At 41.0% G+C, this 4,636-nt stretch overlaps 1 non-coding gene across 1 annotated transcript; it reads right to left on the bottom strand.

The window, feature by feature from the left end:
- Nucleotides 1-2,539: 2,539 nt before the first annotated feature.
- LOC141615751 (small nucleolar RNA R71) lies at nt 2,540-2,646 on the bottom strand. Its single transcript, XR_012530154.1, has one exon. It is a non-coding gene; the product is annotated as a small nucleolar RNA R71 (small nucleolar RNA).
- Nucleotides 2,647-4,636: the final 1,990 nt, after the last annotated feature.

A 4,636-nucleotide genomic window follows, 5' to 3' on the forward strand; every position in this document is an offset into this window, starting at 1 on the left:
TGTTCGATTTCAGGAATCAACCTGTTCGATTTTAGCCTCAAATAACGAGCTTTAACACATTTTTCACGATAATCCGAGTTTCGGCGTATGCTGGTTTGTGGCACACCGGTGATAACTTCGTTATTTACGCTCTTTCTATGCCTAAGAACCTTTGCTTATAGCTCACTTGAATGTATTTTATGTGCATTTCAAGGTTTTAATTCCATATAATGCTCAAATCCCGTCCTTTTGAAAGTTTGTTTCGGTTTTGGTTGTGTTTATCCATTTTTTGTAGGAAAGATGATGATTTAGCAATACTACACCCACTAAGGGAGGCCCATATGTGATACACATGACCACAAGCCCAACCCAAGACGGAATAAAAGGCCTAAGAGAGCAAAAGGCTGAGTCTAGCGCGTATCCAGAAGCAAGATGCGCATCTCTTACAGGAAGGCATAAACCGTGCGCATCCAACAGTGCCTTCCTCATCTCCAAGATGCGCATCTCTTACAGGAAAGCACAGGCCGTGCGCATCTAACCGTGCGTATCTCAACTCAACAGTGCGCATCTCCAGATTCGCGCAATACTCTTATTAGCTTGAACGACATTGTTTTAAGTCGTTTTTACTTGATTTGTAACCTAGTATATAAGCAAAGAAACTTGAGTTTTCTGGGATTATCATGATATAACAACTCTTAGTGAGAGAAAATAGAAAAAACCCTTGTAATTTGTGACAATCCTTCAAACAATTTACAAGATTCAAGCTTTCTTGCACCAAATTCCTTGTTTTCTCAATTGTTCTTGTTGTTGGTATATTTCAATTTCTCTTTCTCTCTTTAATTTCATTTGTTTGCATTTGTTCTTCCTTCAAGTTTGTTTGATTGTTTATGTTAAATTTGCATCTTTGTTGTTTGATTGTTGTTGTTTTCACCATTGTTCATCTTTTCATTGTTCATCTTTCCTTTGTTTCTCTTTCATTTGTTCATCCTTGGATAGTTGTCCTCAAAGACTTAATCTTTGAGTTGATTTGGTTAAAGATTGTGTCTTTTAGCTTAATCAACCTTGTTATTAGATTAAACCATCTTTCCTCTTAATTATTGTTGGATTGTTGAATGTTTAGAAGTAGAACTCATCTTCCACCCATGTTTATGTTTAAAGATTCCATCTTTATTGTTTATTTTGCGATTAGGACCATGATTAGTGAGTAGTCTTCCACTAGGGCTCGGTTTGACCCAACATGAGTAATTTCACTAATTGAATTTCATAAAGGCTAATTATTTGGGGAAATTGGTGAGGGTAGTTTAGAGGAATGACATGGTTTATGGGTTGACTTTTGGGTAGTGTTGACTTACCACCCTTGACCACCAACGAGAGTTGGTTAGGTTGTGATTTGGATACCCGAGACCTGACCCTATTGTTAACCTTGGTTGAGACCGAAAGGGAGAACCGGGGTAGGACACCTCTAAACTAGCGTTTGAAATCGACCCTCGAGAGAGGGAGTGGGATGACCCGGAAATTGATGGGGCTTAATGACCTTAGCAAATATTGGACTACCTTGGGAAAATGCATGTTTTTGGGGTAGTCGGGTATTGAGTTAGGGATTCCGACCTTCGAACCCGAGAGGGGGGTTGGTGGGTAGTACTAGTGTCCTATTTCGAACCCGAGAGGGGGGTCTTAGGCGAATTAGAGTCGTCACCTCCTCACCTAACTACCCTTGTGATTAGCCTAGAGATTTGATTGTGTGGAATTACGAATTGTTTGGGAAGAACCGAGTCTTAGGTTTTTAATCCATTTGATTTACAACCCTTCATTCCACCTTGCTTTTTCTCTTATTTCTTCTTTAGTTGTTCTACCTTATTGTTAGTAGTTCTAAGTATAACTTTCTCCCATTATTGTCGACTTAGCTAAACCATAGAGTTAAAACGATTAGTAGTCTTCCTAGCTCCTTGTGGGATCGACCCTTAATAGTGTACAACGATAAAATCGTGCACTTGCGAGGTATAGCTTGATACCATCAAGTTTTTGGCGCAGTTGCCGGGGAGCAAAGGCTAGATATTAATTGTTTTATTCTAGTTTAGACTAGGTCTTTCTTTGTTACTAATCCATTTCTTGAGTAGTGGAAGGTGTTTTAGAAGAACCGTGTAATCTTGAGTTCTTTGAGAATCCATTTGGAATTCCCGAAGAACCAACAATGGCCGCGGTTCCTATGAGGGATAATTTGGCTCCGAAGAAGGTGGTGAACCCAAGTATTGTCAAGCCACCTATTCAAGCCAATAACTTTGATGTGAAGGCTACTTTGTTGCAACTAGTCCAAGGAAACCAATTCGGAGGGGGAGCCACCGAAAACCCCAATGAACATCTTAATGAATTCTTGGATAGTTGTGACATGTTCAAAGCAAATGGAGTGTCGGAGGATGCCATCCGCCTTAGACTCTTTCCTTATTCCTTGAGGGGGAGTGCTAAGGAATGGTTGAAGAGTTGTGAGCCCGATTCTTTTAGAACTTGGAATGATGTCTCCAAGGCCTTCTTGAACAAGTACTTTCCACCACAAAGGACCGCAAGAATCAAGAGTGAGCTCCAAGGCTTCACCCAACATGATGATGAAACCCTTTACGAGGCATGGGAAAGGTATAAGGGACTCCAAAGGTTGTGTCCTCATCACGGGATTGGAGATGATGAGTTGATCAACAACTTTTATGAGGGGTTGAGCAATGAAATGAAAATGAACCTAGATTCCGGCTCGGGAAAGGGGGCATTAGACAAAATTGATCACAAGACGGCCAAGGAACTTATTGAGGAAATGGCTTCCCGTACTTTTCATTGGAATAATGATAGGCACAAGAGGAAGGGAAAGTCAACCGTCGAGTCGGCCAACAATGTTGAGGTTAAAGGATTGATAGAGGAACTCAAGCAACAAGTTGCTTTGTTGAACTCAAGTAACACCTCTAGAAACTCTTCATCAAGTAGGTCTCAAGTGTATTGTTGTGAGATTTGTGGAGATCAAGGGCATCCACCAAATGAATGTCCTTTGATGATGTGAGAGACAAATTGTATGGAGCAAGTGAATGGAGTGTGGGAATCAATTCCGGCTAGACAAGCATTCAACAACAATCAACACCATCCCGGAATGAGAGCCCACCCAAATTTTTCCCATGGCTCACAAAATGCCCAAAACCCCACTTTCCAACAAAATCCACAATTTACACCAAATTTCCAAGCCCAAAAGCAAAATCCCACCTTTCAACCAAGACCACCATTTCAACAAAATTCTCAACCATTTCAACAAAACTCTCAACCCTTTCCACAATCAACCCAACCCAAATCAAACATGGAGCTCATGATGGAGCAATTGATGAATTCTCAAAACCAATTCATCACTCATTCCAACCAAAAACAAGAGGAGACAACATCTTCTATCAACCAACTAAGGACTCAAATGCAAGCCTCCCAAAGAATGACGGATAATCAAATCTCTCAATTGGCTTCTCAAATAAGTCAATTTCAAGCCTCGAATGGAAAATTTCCGGGTAAAACCGAGACCATTAATGCTATACATTTGAGGAGTGGTAGGGAGTTGGAAGACCGGGTGTTCGTAAAGAGGAAAAAGAGTCGCAAACCGGAAGTTGTGGTTGAACCACCAAAAGTGGTTGAAGATGATCTTGAAAAGGTTGTTGTGGAAACTCCCATGGTAGTTGATGAACCTACCAAAGTTGTTGAGGAACCCAAGCAACATGTTGTGAGACCATATGTGCCACCAATCCCTTTCCCTCAAAGGTTGGCAAGGGCAAAGCTTGAGCAAAAGTATGGGAAATTCATGCACATGATGAAAGGTGTGGACATCACCATGCCTTTTATTGATGCCATCAAGGAGATACCCGCATATGGAAAATTCTTGAAGGAGTTGATTTCCAACAAAAATTCATTGGGTCCAAGTACCATGGTCAATTTATCACAAGAATGTAGTGCTATCCTACTGCACAAGATGCCACCAAAGCTTGAAGATCCGGGTAGTTTTTCCATACCATGCACAATTGGGACCGTTCATATTGAGAGAGCCTTATGTGACTTGGGAGCAAGCATTAGCCTCATGCCTCTCAATATCTTCAAGAAATTGAAGGGTTTTGAACTTTCACCTACAAGAGTATCATTGCAACTTGCGGATAGATCGGTGAGGTATCCAATTGGCCTTGTGGAAGATGTACCACTCAAGGTGGGAAAGCTTGTCATACCTTGCGACTTCTATGTGATGGATATTCCCGAGGACTCCAAAATTCCAATCATCCTAGGACGCCCTTGCCTTGCTACGGGGGGTGTCTTGATTGATGTGAAAAATGGCAAACTATCTCTTCAAGTTGGTGATGACAAGATAGAATTCTCGTTGGAAAATTCCATGAAGTCTCCTTCTATGAGTGACTCTTGTTGTAGGGTGGATGTGTTGGAGGATTGTTTGAATGAGGATAACATTGAGCCTTCACACTTGGATCCATTGGAAGTTTGTCCAACAAACAAGGAGGGAAATAGAGGTAATCTTGTGTTGAGAGTTGATGTTAAAGGACATTTGGGTGAAAATGACTCAAGAGAAGATGAATTTGAAGACCAAATTAATGATGAGATTGAATCATTCTTGAACTCTCCGGATTCATTTGTTCTAAGCTCT

Source organism: Silene latifolia, chromosome 11, assembly GCF_048544455.1.
Source record: "Silene latifolia isolate original U9 population chromosome 11, ASM4854445v1, whole genome shotgun sequence".
In the NCBI taxonomy this organism is placed as follows: Eukaryota; Viridiplantae; Streptophyta; class Magnoliopsida; order Caryophyllales; family Caryophyllaceae; genus Silene; species Silene latifolia.